Raw genomic sequence first — 23,133 nt, forward strand, 5'->3', positions numbered from 1 at the left:
TAGGATAATCGGGTTTAGGGCGTTCCAGGTTTAAGATTATTCCTGCTGGGAATAGGGCGTATCCTGCTGCCTGAGTTCCCCTTGAGTTCTCACGGGATTCAGACAGTTTTTTTGGGGAGATAGAAGCCCAGTGGAGGGGTATTTGGGCAGAGAACGTGGATTTCCCCAGAATGTGTTTGTAGACGGCTGGTGTGAGTTCGGGAATAAAGAGTTGCTGTTTGAATCTACAAGCTGTGTGGTGGCTCGTGATTGTGTGCCCAGCCAGACTGCGGCGAAGTTGCCTGGGCTGGTCCTGAACTTGCAATTCTCCAAACCCAGACTTCCTAATAGTTGGGATTACAAGTGCTCACCACCATGCCTGACTGGTAATATCCTTTTCTTAAATCAACAGATTATAGATGTTAGCTACACCTATAAAATGTCTTCACCGTAACACTTGGTGTTGGATTTAAAAACTGTTTCCTAGCCAGGCACAGTGGTACATGCCTGTAATCCCAGCAGCTCTGGAAGCTGAGGCAGGAGGATCTCCCAGCCTCATCAAGGACAAGGCTCTAAGCAACTCAACCCTGTCTCTAAATAAAATTCAAAATAGGGCTGGGGATGTAGCTCAGTGGTTGAATGCTGGAGTTCAATCTCCAGTACCTCTCCCCAAAACAAAAAACAAAACAAACAAAACAAAAACCTGTATCCTATAGCCTAACCAATTGACATATAAAGCTAAACATTAAATTAAGAAAACATTAAAGTGGGCAAATGATAATAATAATGGCTAATTCATAAATGAGGGCTCCCAAACTATCAGTAGCATAAATTGGTGTAACCACTTGAAATTCAAGTGAATCAGAAAACAGAAACCGTTCTTTATTTCCTAGGTATGAGAGATTGAATATGTGAATTAGGAATTTATACAACCTTTGGAAGATCAGGGGAATAAAAGCTGAAGAAGATCAGGAAAGTGCCACTGAATATCTCACTCTGAAACACCAATAAGTAAGCGGCTCTCAAGAGCTTGCTACAAAGGCATCACAAATTTCAAGAATCTGAGAAGCTTCTACCAATTGTCTTAAGAGTCTGAAGCAGTGAGTGGATGTAGGTAAGTTTTAAGAGCTCCTGGGAAACTGTATGGCTCTCATGTCTGCCCACATATATGGTTGCAACTACCACTAGAAAACAGTGACTTGTCCTCTTCTGCTCTCCAAATATCATCCAAGTGCATCTTATTGGTAAACTACAACCTGGAACCAGTCAGAGAAGAGGATCTGGAAAATGTGGTTCCTGGCTTCTTTTTCTGTGATGCCTAAGGGTTGAGAGAGGGTAGTAGTGATGCTGAGTTGATAACAGAACTGCTACAATCTATGTACTGTCAATTCAGCAAACATCCACACTTCTTTTTACCTGCAACTCATTCCAAAATAAAAATAACAACATTAGCTAGGGGTGAAGCTCAGTGGTAGAGAACTACCTAGCATGTGAGTGGTCCTAGGTTTAAAAATTCCCAGCACTGTCAACAAAAAAATCATTATACTTCTTTCTAGCATGATGCAAGTATCCCTCATAACAACTGTGTACTCATTCTCTCCTCAAAAGAGAAGGCATAAAATCCTCCTTTAGTCACCTCTGGGTGGTATCCATCCCTTTTCTACTCTATATCATTTTCATATCCTGAAATTATATAACCAGTATTAACATACATTATACTAAATAGAAGAAAATGAGAAAAGCATAGGTAAGAAATAGTAAGAAGTGGTTAATATTTATAAAATTAAGTTAAGGAAGCAAGAAAGACAATATGCATGGTTCTTGTTTTTACAACTGGTCATGTAACCATAATTGGTATTTTTAACTTCTTTTTTTCCATTGCTTATTCCATTTCTCTTTGTGTTTAGTTGTTACCTTAGCTGCTTGTGGTTCTTTTACTTGGTGGGGTGATAAAAACATTTATTTCTGAAGGATCAATGTCAGCAGTGATCTTCCCTATATTCAGTTTTGTATCTTTCCATTAACTTTCCCACTGAATATCAGAGTATTGAGAGGTACCTTGAAATCCTATGATTTCTATATATATTCCTTTCTATTCCTATTGTGTATAAACAATGATATTTCCCCATGATAATCAATATTATTCATAGTAGCATTGTATTAACCATCTTCTTTATTATTAGCTCAGAGAGACCTAAAATAATCAAGCATAGTCTTGCTATCCAGTAGAGTGTATCCTTCTTTTGAAACTACTATCTATAAACCTATAGATCCCAAATTTATAGGTATAGGGAGCAAATATTTTCAAATGAAATTTTAGAGCTGACAGTGATAGAAGCCACCCTCACTTCTACCCTTTGAATCCCAGGTCCTTCTATTCTGGCCAAGGGGAAATCAGCAGCATATATTGGTTGATGGTTTAGTGCATGTACAGTATCCCAAAGGTTGCATCCCAACTATGCAAGATGTCACTTGGCTGGCATATCATTTAGTCTTCAGTAGACCGCTCCTGCTGTTCTTTAAAGTCAACTGCTTAAGGACAATGGGAATGAACCCACTGATGTTCTTCATTTGCTACAGTTAAGTTCTTTGGCCAGAAGTACTGTGTGAACTAGCAAACTAGTGAATTAAAAATTGTATAAGTCCAAGGATTATGATTTTGTCAGAAGAACTGCAGGCCAGGAAGGCAATTCCATGTTCAGAATAAATATCTATTTCAGTTAAGATTAATTGTTGCACGTTTATAAGAAAGGGGTCAATATAACTATTCTGCCATAAGGTGGTTGGCTGGTTTGCCAGAGAATGGTGTCATATCAAAGACTTACTGTTGGTCTCTAATGTTGACTCGTTTAATTCTCATTAATGACTAAAGTCTTGATAAGGGAAAGCCAATATTGATAACTCCATGCATAACTTTTATCTCTGCCTCCAGGGCCATTTTGATCTATTAAGCAAGATTGCCAGGAAGTAGGTGCTGGAGAAAGAGGCTGATTGACATCTACCAGAAAATTTCTAGAATTAATAAATGAATTAAGCAAAGTAGCAGGATCTAAAATCAATACCCATAAATCAAATGCATTTCTATATATCAGTGATGAATCCTCTGAAAGAGAAACTAGGAAAACGACTCCATTCCCAACAGCCTCAAAAAACAAACAAAACAAACAAACAAACAAACAAAAACCAACTTGGGAATAAATTTAACAAAAGAGGTGAAAGACTTCTATAATAAAAACTACAGAACACTAAAAAAAGAAATTGAAGAACTTAGAAGATGGAAAGATCTTCCATGCTCTTGGATAGGCAAAATTAATATTGTTAAAATGGCCATATTACCCAAAGCGCTATACAGATTCAGTGTGACTCCAATTAAAATCCCAATGTCATTTCTTATAGAAATAGAAAAAGAAATCTTGAAATTCATTTGGAAAAATAAGAGACCCAGAATCACCAAAGCAATCCTTAGCAAGAAGAGTGAAGCAGGAGGCATCACAATATCAGGCCTTAAACTGTATTACAAAGCTATAGTAACAAAAATGGCATGGTATTGGCACCAAAATAGACATGTAGACCAACGGTACAGAATAGAAGACACAGAGACAAACCCACATAAATACAGTTATCTGATTGACATCTATAGTGTATGTCACATTGTTCACGTGATTAAGAGCCTTCTTTGAAGTGGTTGTCATTTGATGGGCATTCACATGCAATACAAATATTCTTATACTCTTTATTCCTCAGATTTCCTTCCATCTTCTTTTTCAGGGCCTCACACATGTTAGGGAAACACTCTACTACTGAGCTACATTCCCAGCCTCAAGCTCATTTTTTCCAAATCCCAACTACTCATTAATTGTGTCCTTAAATTAGTGTAAATGCATGCCTTTGACTATCTTTCTTTCCAGGCAAAGGGAACAACTTGTTGCACTGCTTAAAGTTATGCACATGGGAGAATTTTCTGTTCTTTTAGTACCACCCCTGAATGGGGATGTGATACTGTGATCACTCACTTTTAGGTGTTTGCCACAACACTGTCAGAGAGATTCATCAGAAAACCAGGATTGTATTTTTTTCCCCCTCATTTAACTGGTCATAGGCTATAGACATATGTTAAAGGACAGGTATAAATAAATGTAGCAAGAGTAGGTACCATACGCATCTGAGTCACTTGTTCATGCAACTCATTTGTATCTTCAGTTCTAATCAAGGTTGTTCATACATGAGGTAGGGACATTCAATACCTCTTACTTTTATTTGATGATGGAATGCTGCTGCACCTGTCTCATTACCGACTCAATGGTAAGCACCTTGAAAACATGGGCAGTGTTAATACCTAAAAAATAATGTCTGATGTATATTAGGTGTTCAATAAATATTTAAATGAGAAAAATATTTCATTTTTAAAAAATATTTTTTAGTTGTCAACAGACCTTTTTCTTTTTCTAAAATTTATTTTATGTGGTGCTGAGAATCAAACCCAGTACCTCACACATGCTAGGTAAGCACTCTACTACTGAGCCACAACCCCAGCCCAAGATTTCATTTTAATTTGGTAAGTAATTAGATTTATAGAAAAGTTACAAAAAGCATACAGCAAGTCCCTTGCCTAGTGGTCCCCATTGTTAACATCTTACATTGTCATGGTAAATTAGCCAAAGTTAAATAACTAACATTGCTACGTTATTATGACAATTAGAATAAGTGCCAGACTTTGAGTTCCACCAGTTTTTCCATTAGCGTTCCATAATCCAATGCAAGGTACCACATTGCATTTAAATGCTATGTTTTCAGAGTCTGTCTGGTTTGTAATAGTTTCTCAGTCTTATTTTCCGTGACCTTGGCAATTTAGAGGAGTACTGGCAAGATATTCTGTAGAATGCTTACTAATTTTGGTTTGTCCTATGTTTTGTCATGATTATAATGAGCTTATAAGTTTTTGGAAAGAATATCCCAGAGGGCAAGTGCCCTTCTCATCATCCCACCAGGGATGATAGATGAAATCAATAGTGACATCACCCATGATGTTAACTTTCATTACTTGGTTAAGGTGGTGTTTGTCAGGTTTTTCCACTGTAAAGTTGTTATTTTCTGTTCTTCCTTTCAGAGAGTTACTAAGTCTAACCCACTCTAAAAGCAGCTCCTTTAAGCCTCACCCCCACCTCCTAAAGTTGAGACTATCTACATATATTATTTGGAAAGAAGATTCACCTCTATTTTAGTTATAATTTTGTAACATATTTAAAGTTTCTGTGACAGGCTAATCCACTTTTTTTTTTTTTTAATTTTTGTACCAGGGATTGAACCTGGAACATTTAACCACTGAACCATATCTCTGGCCCTTATTTATTTATTTATATTTATTTTGAGACAGAGTCTTGATAAGTTGCTTAGGGCCTCAATAAATTGCTGAGTCTGGCTTTGAACTTGTGATCCTCCTGCCTCAGCCTCCTGATTTGCTGGGATACAGGCATGCACCACTATGCCCAGTTTAATCCACTTATTTTAAAAAAATTGTAATTGTAAATGGACAGAATGGCTTTATTTTATTTGTTTATTTCTATGTGGTGCTAAGGATCAAACCCAGTGTTTCACACATGCCAGGCAAGCACTCTGCCACTGGGCTACAGCCCCAGCCCAAATAATTCACTCATTTTTAAAAATTTGTTTTTATAGTCTTCTAGAAGATATTTAAATTATTTTTAAATTATGTTATACTTACAATTAATTTGATGGTTGATTAGAATTGCACTTAACAATACATTAATTTTGCCAAAGTAACTTCTCACCCCATGTTCTAAAACACAGTAAAAACAAATTCACACACACACAAATATATTAATTTGTGAAGGAGTGGCATCCAGGAGTATGGTATTTGCCTCCATCTAATGAAGTCTATTATGTGCTGATAATTAAGTTCTAGAAGCATAAAAACAAGTATGTGAGGATCTATTTTACAGTCAGACACAAAATCCTGTGGCTTGACAGTCAGTCTGAAGAAGACTGAAATAATGTCCAGGCTGTTCCAGGGAAGAAAAATTATCAGAGATAAAACTTGAGGTTGTTACTGAAACCTGTTTTATTTTGTTTTGTTTTTGGGTTGGGGAGTACTGGGGATTGAACCCAGGAGTGCTTAACCACTGAGCCACATGCCTAGACCTTTTCATTTTTTATTTTGAGAAAGGATCTCAAAGTTACTTAGGGCCTCATTAAATTGCTGAGGCTGGCCTTGAACTTAAGATCTTCCTGCTTTGGCCTCCTGAATCACTGGATTCCAGGCGTGCACAACCATGCCCAGCCTGTTACTTAATTTTGCTACATCAAAGTAAAACATACTGAAAATAAGATTATGAAATAGAATGAGATTTGGGGAAAATGCTGATAAAACCCAGGCATGCCCTTGAGGTTAGGGACCAGGTTTGATTCATCTATGTATTTCCTACAGCTCTAGCACACAAAGGCACACATGAGCGTTCATTGAATGTCTGTTAAATAAATGAATAACTCAGTGAATGCATATTGAACTTAAATTCTTGGCCTTAAACATTTTAGCACACAAAAGATATGTTATTATCATTGTTATGATACACCAGTTTCCAGAGATGATTAATTTTACTTGCTCATATTATCTAAACAATTTGTCACTAGAATTTTTATTTGTGTAAACCGTATTTCACAGTTAAGTTTAAATGATGACAGAATCACAGAAATGACATAAATGTAAGAACATTGAAAATATTCATATTATCAGTCTCAAACATTGAAATATAATTCTATAAAATATTATATTTAAAAAACAGAATAGAAAAATCACAGCCAAGTCATGATTATAACTATGCAAAACAAATTGAGTTGGTATGTGGCAACAAGTACATATTGTTCATACTGCTAAGCATTCCTACTTCTTTTTTACCTTAAAATCGTGTAGATTTTGTGTGGGAAGAAATGATCTCTATTTTTCAGCCATGGGAGGGAGTCCTGATGACTTAGGTCAATCTGAACTTCTTCCTGGCCAAATTAGATGAGCCTATTTATCAGGGTTTCTGGGAAAGAAAAACTTTCAGTTCTCTGGGAGTCACCAAAGAGAATCCCCTGTTTTGGTAATGTGTGATAATGGGAAATATTGCTACTGGTATCAGAAGGGGAGCACTCTTCTTATGCAACTGAGCCTTCAACCTGTGGGATCTGACACTGTCTCCAGGTAAACAGCTTAAGAATTAAATTGAGGTGCTGGGGTTGTGGCTCAGCGGTAGAGTGCTTGCCTAGCACGTGCAAGGTACTGGGTTCGATCCTCAGCACCATATAAAAATATAAAATAAACAAATCAAATAAAGGTATTGGATCCAACTACAACTAAGAAAATAAATTTTAAAAAAAAGAATTAAATTGAATTATAGGATTCCCAGTTGGTGTCTGCTGGAGAATTGCTTATAGTGTGGGAAAAAGTGTACCATGTTGAGTATGAGAGTAGAGAGGAAAAACAACAACAACAACAACAATTTTTATCTTTAGACTGCAACTCTCCAGGGCAACTGTAGAATGCAAAGATAAAGTCAACATAGTGACAAGTGGAATAGAAGAGCTGAGAGAAACCTGGTACTTGGTGATTTAGTTTGTACAGCTGGGTTAAGCCTTATCTGAAGCTAGTCCGACATCTAGACTTTTTGGCAATGCTTTCTTATTTAGATATTTGCAACTGAAATGCCTGGTAGATACATAGGCAAAGATACAGGACAGGAAACAACAAAGAGTTTGATTTGTTGCCATGATGGGATAAGAATAATTTTTTTCTTTCTTTGATTTCTACTAATATTGTTTTCGTGACTCATAACTGATAGAGGTTTCTGGATGTTAAAAAGAACTCAAAAGTTGAGTTCTAAAAACAAGTCTCATATATATTTTTTATACATTTATTTTGTTTATTTATTTTTATGTGGTGCTGAGGATCAAACCCAGTGCCTCATCTGTACAAGGCAAGCAGCCACAAGCCCAGCCCAAGTCTCATATATTAACAGCGCATTTACTCTAAATATTATTATAGCTCATTTAATTTTCTTCTGTACTAAGTATGAACAAGTAGGTAATCTCAGTGTTAAATAGGTGCTCTCAGAATGGAGGCAAGACCATTTCACAAGTGTGTGTGGTGAATGGATATTTTACCAGGGATCTAGAAGAATAGACTGTACAACAGAAGTTTCATAGGTAACCATGCTTCTTTATTGTTTCTTTTTTAAAAAATATTTATTTTATAGTTGAGCACAATATGTGGTGCTGAGGATTGAACTCAGGGCCTCAAATGTGCTAGGTGAGTGCTTTACCGCTGAGCCATAACCCTTCTTTATTGTTTCATTGTCTTGCTTTGTTGTCATCTCTGCGGAACACCAGCCCCAGCTCTTAGGACTAAAGGCTGAGTCTCACTCTTTGTTATCTTCCTCTATAAAATATAATATAAGGTACTCCCTTATCTTCTTTCTCTGTCAGAGATCTGCTCTGACAAAGAGCCTTTTGATGTCTGATTAGTTAGGAGAAGAGGGAGAATACAGGACAAAGACTCCAGGGCCAGAAAGAGGAGTGAGAGGTGTCAAGAGCCCCTTTAAGAAGAAATACTTAAAATGAAGGCACTAAGAAATCTGAGAAATGTCAAAACACTTTATTCAAATCTTCACAAAAACTGGAGAGTTTATAAAGGCAATACAAACTTCTTTAAGAGTGTTACTGTGTTTTTGGAAACACTTTCCCAACACTACAGAATAAGTAAATTCAGCTAAGAGAAGTAAACTTAGGAGAAAAGAAAAGACAAGACCTTGTAATTTCAATTCTTCACTTAGTATGTGGATATTAACCAAGGGATAGAGAAAATGATCAAATAGAAATCTAGAAATACCACTCTGACTGTTGTGCATAGCAAAGACTGAAGAAGTCTGACTGAAGGCAGGGTGGTCAATAGGCAAGCTAGAGACTAAAAGAGGAGATGGTGGCTTAGAGTAGGGTGAACCAAAGATAAGGAAGATTTGAGAACGATTTAAGAGGTAGCATCTCTAACATTTGATGAGTGGTGAGGGAAATATAAAAACCATGAATGCCTAGAACTCTGGCATGAGCAATTATATGGAAAGTGGTTCCAGATGCTGATTCAGGAAGTCTTAGAGAGCAACAGGCATATAGGGGGAATCAAGAGTTAACTTTGGATATGCAGTGTTTGAGATGCTCACAGGGCATCCAAGGACATTGTAAAAGTTGAATATATAGTTCTGGGGTTTAAAAGGGAGGTATGGGGTAGAGATGTCCATGGAGTCATTAGCACATGGATGGGGGCAATGAGAATACCTAGGGGAGGTACCATGTGTTGAGAGAAGTGTAAGACCTAGACCTAGGAAACTCTAGCCTGTAAAATTCTGACAGGGGATTAGGTTAGCAAATGAGACTTAGGTCAGGGAATACAGTGTCACAGAAATCTTGAAAAGGCTTTTGATAAGGAGGGGATGTCATATGCTGTCATGTGTTCAAGCAAGGCAAGGACTGAAAAATTGGTGCTCTTAGAGCTATTTGAATGAAGTGATGGAAGTAGAAATTAAACAAAGAGGTTAAAGTTGAATGAAATGGGAAAAAGTTGAGACAATTAGTATTACAGTTCTTTCAAGAAATTGTAGCCAGGCACAGTAGTACATACCTGTAATCCCAGTTTACTTGGGTGGCTGGGGCAGGAGGATCAGAAGTTCAAGGCCAGCCAGGGCAACTTAGTGAACTCTGTCTCAAAATAAAAAATAAAAAGAATTGGGGATATAGTTAAGTGGTACAGTGCCCCTAGATTCAATCCCCAGTACTGCCCCTACACACAAATAAAAAAGAGAGGAAAAGCAGCTTGGGAGGCTGAGACAGGAGGATCGCAAATTCAAAGCCAGCCTCAGCAACAGCAAGGCGCGTAGTAACTCAGTGAGATCGTGTCTCTAAATAAAATACAAAATAGGGCTGGGGATGTAACTCAGTGGTTGAGTGCCCCTGGGTTTAATCTTGGTACCAAAAATAAATAAATAAATAAATAAACAAACAAACAGATAAATAAATGAAGAGAGAGAGAAAAAAAAGAAAAAGAAATTTGCTTGAGGAAGGCAGTGATGGGGGAAAATGTGGAGTCAACATTTTATGTTTTGTTTTTAGGATGGAGAGAGTTGAGTGGTTGGATATTAATGGAGGGAGCTAGCAGAGAACAGGAAAAAGTAATAAAGACACAAGGTCTCTGAGAAAGTGGGAGAGGAGTCAGAGGGAAGCTCTAGGGCCTCAGTAGAGGGACTGACACTGGACAAAAGAAATGTTGCTTTTCCCTTTCTTTGGAACAGGAGGGAAGGAGAAAGGCATGGATGCAAATGATGTTGAGTTTAGTGGTTGGATGTCAAAAGAGTCCCTATGTGATGACTATTTTCTGTGTGATAGAGGAGACCAGGTCATCTTCTGAGAATAAAAATTTTAGGAGGAGAAAGGGTTGAGGTGAGAGGAAGAGGAGGTTTGAAATAATCCTTAGGTGATGGGAAAATGAACCGTTTGATAAACCACAATGGTCTAACCAGGAAATATTGCCGTTCCAGCTGATTTTAAACCCTTATTTATTTATTTTTGAGACAGGATCTTGCTAAGTTTTGGAGATTGGCCTCAAACTTGCAATCTCCCTGCCTCAGCCTCCTGAGTAGCTGGGATTACAGGCATAACCTATAAGCACCCACCCTGTATATATAGTCAAATTATATTGTTGTTTTGTGTATTGTGTATATGTACAAACATGTAACAACAAATCCCATCCATATGTACGACTGAAATGCACCAATAAAAACTGTGGGGAAAAAAATACCCATCCTGATTTTTAAGGTTTTTTATTTTTTGTTTTTACATTTTTAAAATTAATTTATTTTACTTTATTTTTTACACAAAAAGAGCACAACTTTTCATTTCTCTGGTTGTGCATGATGTAGAGTTGCACCATTCATGCAATCATACCCATACATAGGGGTAATAATGTTCATCTCATTCCACCATCTCCCCACTCTCGCCCTTTCCCTCTGTACAATCTAAAGTTCCTCCATTCTTCCCTTGCTGCCCCCCCACCCCCACCCCAATATGGATCGGCATCCTCTTATCAGAGAAAACATTTGGCCTTTGTTTTTGGGGGATTGACTTGCTTCGCTTAGCATGATATTCTCCAATTTGTCCATTTACCTGTAAATGCCATAATTTCATTCTTCTTTATATAGTTGCTTTATCCATTCATATTAAGGCTTTTTAGTATGAAAAATTCAAACATATACAAAGTAAACTGGATCATATAACAAACTTGATGTCACTTGCCTCCAGTGATTATCAACTTTCTTCTACTTTTGTTTTATCTGTCTCCATCCACTCATCCCCAATTGTTATTATATTTTTGTTTTTGCAGTTATTTTTAAGGTAAATTTACATATAAAAAGAAATTTTAAAAAGAATTGTATAATTTTGACAAGAAGATACACCTTTATAACCCACATCCTTATCATGATATAGGAAACTCTATTGTGTCTTTTCTGTATCAGTTCCTCTCTCTGACTCCCAATCACTATTCTGATTATTATTTTCACTTTAGGTGAGTTTTGCCTGATTTAAAACTTCAAATAAATGCAATTATATATGTATTCTTTAATAAATAGCTTCTTTTGCTTAGCATTGTTTGTGAGATTTTTTTCCATGTGTTGATGCATTTATCAATAGTTTGTTTCTTTTTATTTTTTAATAATTACTCAATGGCAAGAATATGCCATAATTTGTGTATTCATTTGCTTGCTGAAGAATGTTTGGGTTGTTTGATGTGTTATGTTACAGTGAATAAACCTGACATGAACATACTTATACAAATCTTTTTGTAAATATATATCTTAATTTCTCTTGGATATATGCCTAGGAATGAAATTACAGGTCAAAGTGTAGGTTTATGTTTGACTTTTAAGAAATAGCCAAACTTTTTTCCAAAGTGATTGTTTCATTTTAGCGTTCCCACCAGCAATGTACAAAGAGTTCTCTTTGTTTCATATCTTTTCCAACATTTGGTGATGCCAGTTTTAAAAAATTTAAGCCAACCTAGTTAGTGTTGAATGGTATCTATTTTCTTTATAAGTAACGATATTGAATGTTTTTTCATATTATATTTGTCTTTGATATATCCTTTGTGAAGTACCTATTCAAATAATTTGTTTTTCAATATTAATTTTAGGAATTCTTGATATATTGTGAATATTAGTCCTTTATCAGATTTGTTAATATATTCTCGAAGTCTGTGGCTTGCCTATTTTCTTACTGATATTTTTTGATGACAGAAATTTTAATTTTGATGAAGTCTAATTTATCACTTTTTTCTTTCATGATTACTGCTTTATGTGTTATATCTAAGAAAATTTGTTTACTCTTGGATCTCCTTTTTTACCCTTAAATTTTATAGTTTTAGGTCTGTCATGTATTAATTTTTATGTATGGCGTGAGATAGGGATTGAAGTTCATTGCCTTTATATAGATATTCATCTATTCTAGTACTATTTGGTGGAAATGTTTCCTTTTCCTATTAGAGTCTTTGGTGCTTTTAAATCATCATACACACGTGAGTCTATCTGTAGATTCTCTATATAGTTTCAGTGATCTGTATGTTTATTTTTATGCCAATAGCACATAGTCTTAATACCATAGTTTTAATGTAAGTCTTGAAGTCAGTATAAATCCTCCAGCTTGTTTCTTTTTTCAGGATTTTTTTTTTTTTGCCCATTCTAGTTCTAGATATTTTGCATTTCCATAGTTTTAAAAAACTACTGTAAAAAAACAAACTGGGCTGGGGATGGGTCTGAGTGGTAGTACACTTGCCTGGCATGTGTGAGGCACTGGGTTCAATCCTCAGCACTGCATATAAATAAATAAAATAAAGGTCTATCAACAACTAAAAAGAAACAAACAAACAAAAGACTGGGGTTGTGGCTCAGTGGTAGAGCACTTGCCTCACACATATGAGGTACTGGGTTTGATCCTCAGCACCACATAAAAAAATAAATAAGCAAAATAAAGTTACTGTGCCCATCTATAATTAAAAAATATTTAAAAACAAACAAACAAAAAAACCCTGATCAAATCTATAGTAAAATTCAAGGAGAATTTTCACTTTACAATATTGAGTTTTCTTATCCATGAATATGTTAAATCTCTCCCTTCGTTTAAGTCTTTAAAAATATATCTGAAAAATATTTTGTAGTTTTCAGGGTATAGATTTTACTTAGGCTTTGTTAAATTTATACCTCAGTATTTTATGGTTTTGATGCTACTGAAAATTGAACCATTTTAAATCTCACTTTCTAATTATTTATTTCTATCCTATACATGGAGTTGATCAAATATTCTGAGGAACTATGGACTTATGCTGTGAGGTCATACTGGGTCCCATGGCTGGCTCCAAGTTCCAGAAATGTAGCCTGGAGTTTGGATACTCTCTAGCCAGCAAGGGATTTCTTTTATGGAATTGCCTGTTATTGAGCTACTAGAATTGTGCTGATAGCCTGATTTTGAGTTAATTAAATTATTTATATAGACAGAAGTCCTATATATTTTTTTCCTCAGTATCCTGCATTCCCTAATACAGCCCTGACCAAATATGTGATTGTTGCCCTTAGGGAAGGAGGTAAACAACATTATAACACAATTTTATTCTCCCCTTTGTGAAAATATTCAGTCTGGAGAGAACAGCTACTTTTTTTTATCCTTCCATATCTGAAAGAAGGGTAGTTTACTGTTGTCTTCCTCATCCACCTCTGACCTCTGAAATGGGTCCTGGAGGGAAAATAATTTATTCTTAAGGGCAGGGCACTCTGCATCCTTGACCAAAAATTTACTCCTTATTTCCATATAACTACATATGATAACATGGCCAAAATATGTTTCAGCAAAACTGATCCCTTACCCCCACAGCCTGTTCTCTCTTTCACAAGAGCTAGTTGTATATTTGAAGTGTGGTTGGGCCTAGTTGATTCTTTTTCTGATTTTCTATTACATTGAATGTTGGAGTCTTTTCAAGTCTGTGAAGTTGAGATGGGAACCATTATGAAAAGCTAATGTGAATCTTCCGTTTACTCATGGCCTTTATATAATTTATTCATGCTCTTTTAGGCTAGCAAAATTATTCCCATGTTGTTTTCGTATTTCTAATTAACCAAAGTGAACATCATTGATGGGTGGCAGGGCCTCTCAACTGAAGGATGACTTTATGCTGAAATCAGCACCACTCTGGCAGCAAAGCTAAGATTTCTGCCTGACCTTAGCTTTTGTTTCTGGGAGGGAGGAAAGTAATTTTTTTCCTAGGTTTAAATATGTCTTCAACCAATAAATTTCCTATATTTTAAAATATCGATTCTGATAGAACTTGTGGAATGAAAAATAACTGAATTTGATGAAGCTGGAGGGTAGCTGAGAAGTAGAATGTGTGCTCATCATGTATGAGGCCCAGTACAAAATCAAACAAAAAACAAAAACGAAAAACAAATCAACAAAACTGCTTGCAACTGCATTTGACATAACTACAAAATAAAGGTAATCAGCTAGCTAGAGATTTCTGATAAGGAGTGCTGGTGTCCTCAAGGTCAGCACCTCAGCACTCCACGTACCATCTGAGTCATTTCTCCTTAAAAGTCTCTGCTGGCTCCCAAGTTCTTACAGCAGAAAATTTAAGCTCCTTACAATGGCTTAAAAAGTTCTTCACCAGGTGGTCCTCAACTCCTGAAACTTCAGTCACTTCAAAATTTTGCCATGTTTTCACTTCTGGGAAATTTTCTTGAATTATTTCATTAATGATTCCCTCCCTTCTACTTTTCCTGGGACTCCTATTATTCTGATGATTACTTACTGTTTGGACTGATCATCAAATCTTCTTATATCTTATATCCTATTTTCCATCTTTAAGCAATTTTATAATTAGAAAATTTTCTTTGGCTTTACTGGAATTTCTGTTATTATGTATTTAATTTTCAACAGTCATTTTTTTCCCCTTTGAATATTCCTTTCATTTATTGATTTATTAATGACATCCTATTTTTGTTTTATGGATATGTTTGTTATTCTCTCTTCTCTCTGAAAATTTTTTTTTCTCTCTGCAGAAGCTTTATTTTCCTCTCTCTCTATTTTTTTTCCTATTTGTTGCTTTGATCCATGTTTCTCATATTAGAGGCTTTTTTCATAGGTAGAATTCTCAGTGTCTTCTCATAATAGGTTGAAGAACTGATTGGAAGTTTGAACATAAATTGGGTTATTGATTTTGATTTTCTTTCTGAGCAGATGTACACAAGCTGTTTGTTGGGGAATGTCAGTGTCTAATTTAGTTTTTATTTTTAATTTTTAAAATTTTTTTAGTACTGGGGATTGAACTCAGGAACTTTGCACATGATAGGCAGGCACACTACCACTGAACTACATCCCCAGTTCTGACATCACTATCTTTAGATTGTTCTCTTGAGAGTCAGATTCCTAAAAAGTATCTTGCATTTCCTGCCTGAGGAGTAGAGGTCCAGTGTGTGGGGAAGCAATGTGGGGGATGAAATACTGGGGAGTCTCTCTCTCTCTCGCTCTCTAATCTCTCTCTCTCTCTAATATATATATATATATATATATATAATATCTCTCTCTATGTAATATATAATATGTATTATATAATATATACTAATTATCTATATTAGTGTATATATATCTACATAGGCATCTCTCTCTATGTGTATATATAATAAAATATATATTATATATATTCATAGTACTTTGAGCTTCCTGTTTTTTCCAATATACAAGCCTTTAACTATAACTGGCATCCCCAGTCCGAAGGTCCTCATCATATCCTGTCCAGAAAATCAGCTTCACGACTGTTTTGTTAATTTTTAATTTTTGTAGTCTTAGATAGATAGCATGCCTTTATTTTATTTGTTTATTTTTTAATGCAGTGCTAAGGATCAAACCCAGTGCCTCACACTTGCTAGGCAAGCGCTCAGACACTGAGCAAAGGCCCCAGCCCAGCTTCCCAGACTTCTACTGTGGTGAGAAAGAGCTAGTCATGCCACCATCTGGAAATGGGGAATGAGATCTAGAGAAGTAATCACTTACTCAAACAACTTTTTAAAAATTAATTAATTATTTAATTTTAATTAGGTATATTTGACAGCAGAATACATTTAGATTCATTGTACACAATTGCAGCACAATTTTTCATTTCTCCTGTTGTACATGATGTAGTGTCACACCATATGTGCAGTCATACATGTACCTAGGGTAATGATGTCCATCTCATTCCACCATCTTCCCTGTCCCCATTCCCCCTCCCCACCTCTTCCTCCCCTTTGCCCAATCAAAGTTCCTCCATCCCCACTAACCCCCCATCCCGCTATGGATCAGCATCCCACTTATCAGAGAAAAAATTCAGCCTTTGGTTTTTTGGGATTGGCTTACTTCACTTAACATAATATTATCTAACTCCATCTATTTACCTGCAAATCCTATAATTTTATTCTCTTTTAATGCTGAGTAATATTCCATTGTGCATATATACCACAGTTTCTTTTTCCATTCATCTGTTGAAGGGCAACTAGGTTGCTTCCACAGTTTAGCTATTATGAAAAGAGCTGCTATAAACATTGATGTGGCTGCATCACTATAGTATGCTGATTTTAAGTCCTTTGGATATAGATCAAGGAGTGGGATAGCTGGGTCAAATGGTGATTCCATTCCAAGTTTTCTAAGGAATCTGCATACTGCTTTCCAGATTGGTTGCACCAATTTGCAGTCTCACCAGCAATACATTGAGTATGCTTTTCCCTCCACATCTGACTGGCGTAAAATGATTTCTTAGAGTAGTGATTTGCATTTCTCTAATTACTAGAGATATTGAACCATTTTTTTCATATATTTGTTGATCAGATATATATCTTCTTCTGAGAAGTGTGTGTCTGTTCAGCTCCTTAGCCCATTTATTGATTGGGTTGTCTCAAACAGCTTTTATCCAGTCTTTATTTTAGCCACTTTCCTCCAGGCCAAGTTTTGCTATTTGCTGCTACCAGTTTTCATTAATGCCTGACCGTAAGGAGATAGTGGTGGGGAGATGTAGTACTTTAAGGATGGACCACTTATTCTAGAAGTGTGAAATGAAAAACAATTTAAAATATAAAGAGGAATTATAACTGAGAAGTCAAATGCGAGGCTCCTCTTACCCTAGAATAAGAGTTTGTACATGTTGAAAAGCAGATTGTAAAATTGAGAGAGAGAGAGAGAGAGAGAGAGAGAATGCATGAAAAAGAGGGACTAATTGTTACAGGAAGATCTGAAGGAGCTATAGAAACTGGGATGGAGAGCATAGGCAGGGAGCTTATACGAGGCAGGGTGAAAGGAAAGCAGGAGGCTGTGGTCTTTAGAGATGGGAGCAGTGGGGGTGGGTAAACCCAATGGCTTTTTGTTTTGGGTAGAATAGGAAGGATCTTATCAGAATGATGGGTTCAGAGCTTTTAGAGTCTCAATGAAGATTTAGAACAGCCACTGTGAGAAGTAGATCAGAGAATTAATCAAATAAAAATATTTCAAGTGGAAATTGGGGTTGAGAGTTTATGATTACATATCTGAGCAGAATTTCTTTTCATTTTCTTTTTAGCAAGATGCTATGCCCCTGGGCGCAATCCCCAGAAACAAAACAACAACAACTTTTTTAAGAAATTTTTTTTTTAGTTGTAGATGGACACAATACCTTTATTTTGTTTATTTATTTTTATATGATGCTGAGGATCAAACCCAGTGCCTCAAACCTGCGAGATAAGTGTTCTACTGCTGAGCCACAACCCCAGCCCACTACAACAACTTTTAATGCAAACAAAAAACACAAAAAAGCTTGTAAATTTATTTATTTATTTATTTTAAATTTTGGTACTGGGGATTGAACTCAGGGGCACTCAACCACTGAGCCACATCCCCATCAGGGTCTCACTGAGTTGCCTAGTGCCTCACTTTATTCATATATATGTGTGTGTGTGTGTGTGTGTATACACACACTTTATATATACATATATATATAAAGTATATATATAATATATAATATATATATATTTAAGTTGTTGATAGACCTTTATTTATTTATTTATTTATTTATTTATTTATTTATATGAGATGCTGAGAATTGAATCCAGTGCCTCTCACATGCTGGCAGGTGTGTTATGACTGAGCCCCAGCCCCAGCCCCAGTGCCTCACTTTTTGCTGAGGCTGGCTTTGAACTTGAGATCCTCCTGCCTCAGCCTCCAGGGCTGATAGAATTACAGGTGTGCACCACTGAGCCCAGCTGTAAATTTATTTTTATAACAAATTTTTAATTATACTTAAAATAATTAAATATAAAGCATTGCACATTATATTTGATAGCATACTAAGTACTCTGAGCTGAATTGATAAATCATTGTGATATAAACTACACCTTGGATTTATATACATTTTTCATTGTGCATTCCAATTGGATATTCATTTTCAAAGAGCACCCTTGCAAAGTCCAAACAACAAAGTCCCCTCATCCTTTTTCTGAGTATACCATCTGTTCTATAAACCTTATTTGTGGTAAAGAATGCTTTCTTGTGCAAAATTTCTTGATTATATAAAATAAAAACATAAATATAAAAGATTCCATCACCATTGCCACCTTTAAAGAGGAAACCTGAGTATGGTTAACTATTGTGAAAGTTTCCTCCTATTCTCTTACTGTAAGCATAACCCCATCCTTACACAGGTAATCCAGAACAATAGGTAAAGCTATATTCTTTATAAGAGATATTGGCTCAGTAAACAGAAAGAAGAATAAAGGAATTTGAGACCTTAATTCTTTGGTTATTGACTATACCATGAAGGAAAGAGGCAACAGACAAGCTACCATCCTTGGTTTTGGGACTAGCAGCTAACTTTGGTTTTTTTGCCTTTGATATGATCTCTTTCTTTCTCTTTCATCATGGGTTCTCTGTCTGACCTGCATTGTGTTCTAACCTGCTGCATTTTTAGGAGCCTTCTCAGCAAACAAAGCCTTCACCATAACACAGAATATGGAGAATGTCACTACTAGTCTGTGAAACTGAACTTGAAGTAAATGAGTGAAAATTTGGCATAGAAATTCTTTAATGGTGTTGAGTCTCATCCAGGTTGGACTGATTTCTAAACAATGGTGTCACAGATCTACCATTATTCAAAATGCAGTGAGGCTTTCAATCACAGTATGGCTGAGGTGATGTAAAAGTGTTGCTGCAAAGCAGGGGAAATTGAGTAAAAGTCTTCTATGTTCTATGAAATCTCAACAATTTTTTTCTGCAGGAAAAATTTTTTTTTTTGGAAAATATTTGGTAGCTAAAGGCAAGGACTTGGAGTAAAGCATGAGGTTTTTAATTCTTTTTTTTTTTTTAACCTTTATTTATTTTTCTGTGGTGGTGTTGATCCAAACCCAGTGCCTCACACATGCAAGGCAAGTGCTCTACCACTGAGCTACAACTGTAGCCCGGAGGTTTTGAATTTTAATGCACCTGAATTGTGTATAATTTTTAACTGTGCCCCTAATGGACATTGAGCCCAAGAGACCCTCTACCACTGAGCCTTACCTCCAGCCTTTTTTTAAAAAAAATATTTAATAATTATTTAGGGTCTCACTGAATTGCTGAGGCTGGCCTGAAACTTGCAATCCTCCTGCCTTAGCCTCCGGAGTAGCTGGGATTACAAGTGTGCACCACCATGCCCAACCCAAACCTCAGTTTTTCATCTGTAAAAAACGAAATGTGTTTGAACCCTGAGGACTGATAAGTTGATAAATGAAATAATAAGTGCTTATAATACGGTGTGGCACATAGAAAGGGTGCCAATAAAGGCTACTTGGTATATTAATACTGTACCAGAGTCTTAACTAACTGATCTGACTTTGCTAAGGTAATTTTCTGCTTATTTTACCTCCTATGTATCTATGTACTAGAGTTTCCTTTATCCAACTGTGGTTCACCTGCATTTCAGATCTTGGGACCCATCCTGTTCCTAGATAGAATCATATCAACAGCTCTGGCTAGGAACTTGTAGACTCAGGTCTAGAAAATCTGTTTTTTTTTTTTTTTTTTTTTTGAGAGAGAGAGAGAGAGAGAATTTTAGTATTTTATTTTTTAGTTTTCAGCGGACACAACATCTTTGTATGTGGTGCTGAGGATCGAACCCGGGCCGCACGCATGCCAGGCAAGTGCGCTACCGCCTTGACGCCAAAATCCCCAGCCCCCTAGAAAATCTTTGTTCTTGATCTTTTTGCACATGATTTTTGATAAATTATTGCCTCTTATTTTTCAGAAATAGGGGCAGATCAAAGTTTTTTAGGACCAAAGCCTATGCAATCTTGGGTGCTTTACTTAAGAAAAAGAACACATGGGCTGGCTCAAGCGGAAATGCACTTGCCTGGCATGTGCAGGGCGCTGGGTTCGATCCTCAACACCACCTAAAAATAAAATAAAGATGTTGTGTTCACCAAAAACTAAAAAAAAAAATATTAAAATTAAAAAATTCTCTCTCTCTCTTTAAAAAGAAAAAAGAAAATTAACACAATTCTGAATATAAAATTAACTACAAAACCAAAGTAGGTACAAGGATTTTAAAGGGGCTCATGCAAGTGAGGATCATGAAACTCATTTCATTAGCCTCATGGTATATCTATTTTTTATTCAGAGACCTAATCTTCCCATCTTTAAAGTCCCGTATCTGAGCCTTTGCCTTTTTATGTCTGAGTACCTTTTATTTTTGTTTTTGCCCAGGGATAAAGTCTCTCCACAACACCAGAGATGCAGGGTCATGAAATTTGAGAGCTAGAAAAAACCTTAAAGATCATCATGTTTATTCATTTAATTATGAAGAAGAAACTAAGGTCCAGAAACTTGAAGTAATTTTCATGAGCTGTATCACCAAGGAGATAAGAATTAGCACACTTTCCATTGCAAGTATTAGAAAACCCAACTCAAACCTGTTTTAATGAAAGGAACTTCTGGTTAAACATAAGGGGTTGAACATTTGTGTCTATCTCTGCTTCTTCTCCCAAATCAGTCTAGATCATTGCTTCTCAAACTTCAGTATATATATGAATTGACTTGAGAGCTCATTAAAATGCAGCATGGATCCAGCGATTCTGGGGTGGGGCCTGATTCTGTATTTCTATCAAGTACCTAGGTGATGTTGATGTTGCTGGTCTGTGGATCACATTTTGAATAGTAAGTCTCTGGATCCACACTAGAGTAGATCAACGAACTAGAGTCATGCCTGTTTTTGTATGGTCCATGAAAGTCTATGATATATACTTTCTGGCCCTTTACAGAAAAAACTTTTAAGATTCTGATCTAAATAACAGAGAATGAGAAAAGTGTAAACCATGAGGACAGAAAGAATAGAGGAGAGGACAACAATTTAAAAAATCTGGGGGCTATGGGTGTAGCTCAGTGGTAGAGCACTTGCCAAGCATACATGCTGGGTTTGATCCTCAGCATGAATAAACCAAAATGACCTGGAAGGTAGAGTAGATAAGCAAACTGATTTTGTAGAATAAAAGAAGCCCAGGAGAATCCCTGGGAACAGGGGAGCCAAAAGAAGAACACTGTTTACATTGCAAACCTTAGAGAAACTCAGGACTCAGAGGTATCAGGAACATTATTATCAGAACTTGGTCAAGAGGAGTTTGAATTACACACCTGTAATTCCAGCGACTTGGGAAGCTGAGGAAGGAGGATTGCAAGTTAGAGGCCAGCCTTAGCAACTTAGTGAGATTCTGTGCCAAAATAAAAAATAAAAAGGGCTGGGAATGTAGCTTAGTGGTAAGTATCCCTGGGTTCACTTCTCGGTACCACACATGCACAAAAAGGAGCAAACATGGATGAGCAAGGGCTGGGGTTGTGGCTCAGTGGTAGAGCACTTGGTCAGCTTGTATGAGGCACTGGGTTGGATTCTCAGTGCCACATAAAAATAAATAAAATAGAGGTCCATTGACAACTATAAATAAATAAATATTTAAAAAACAGATGAGCAAGATGCCAGAAGAAGTCATTTTAATGAAAAGTAATAGTCTTTTGCCCAATTTCTAGACTTGGGCTGTTTTTCACACCGAGAAACTGTTAATATAAGGTGGCAGAGTTCCCAGGGAAAAGGACCCTGCAATACCACAGAAATATATATGATAACGATTCCCCATGTATTATTCAAAGGAATGTGTAGCCATTTACTTGGGTAACTACATACTGGGGAGAAGGGAATACTAAGATATTTTGTGGACTTTCAGACACAGAGTTTAAATTGATATTCATATAAAGAAGCATGAGTTGTCATTATGATCCTCATGTTAAGGTAGAGATACATGGATCCTGGACAAGGTCTAGATTACAATGGACCCATAAGAGATGTGGACCCACTCACTAGCCATTTCCCTAGTCCTCAAATGTATAATCAAGGATTACATACTTAGCAGTTGGAATAACCCCCACATTGGGTCCTTGACCTCTAGGATGAGAATTATGCTAGAGAAGTCCAAGCAGAAGCCTCTGAAAATGTCTCACTCCCATTTATCCTCAGAGTCTGGGTAGGGACAATGAAGGAGGTTAGTTTCATGTTTAAAGATGAAAAGAATGCAAAGGATACAGTGTGGTCCCTGCAGAATCTAGAGGGATTATAAAGGATGCCTGTAGATTACCATAGGCTCAACCAAGTGGCAGCCCTAATTACAACTGCCATACCAAACATGATATCGTTGCTAGATTAGATTGATAAAGTACAGAGTAAATAGCCATTTAGTTAACAAATGCATTTGTCCTATTATAAAAAAGAGGATCATAAAGAATTATATTCACATGGAACATAATTATTGTATTGGGGTTCTCCTGAGGAGACTTGCAGTATAAACTGGCAACCTGGAGACCCAGGAGAAAGGCTGAGAACCAAAGAGTACTGCCTGAAGCCCAGTACATTTGAGACCCAGGAAGAGCTAATTTTCAGTTTTAACCTAAAAGCAAGGAAAATGTTAATGTCTCAATTTAAAAATAGCCAAGCAGGAAAATACTTTCTTGGTTGGGGAAGACCAGACTTTTTTTTTTTTTTTTTTTTTTTTTTTT

At 36.4% G+C, this 23,133-nt stretch overlaps 1 long non-coding RNA gene across 1 annotated transcript in view; it reads left to right on the forward strand.

The window, feature by feature from the left end:
- The window catches only part of LOC125610392, a 53,800-nt gene that overhangs the window by 18,792 nt on the left and 11,875 nt on the right, over positions 1–23,133 (forward strand). Inside the window, exon 2 of the long non-coding RNA XR_007340416.1 lies at positions 873–1,093. This is a non-coding gene — a long non-coding RNA (uncharacterized LOC125610392). The remainder of the gene's footprint in view (positions 1–872; positions 1,094–23,133) is intronic.

The sequence above is a fragment of the Marmota marmota genome, unplaced genomic scaffold (genome assembly GCF_001458135.2).
Source record: "Marmota marmota marmota unplaced genomic scaffold, marMar, whole genome shotgun sequence".
Taxonomy (NCBI): domain Eukaryota; kingdom Metazoa; phylum Chordata; class Mammalia; order Rodentia; family Sciuridae; genus Marmota; species Marmota marmota.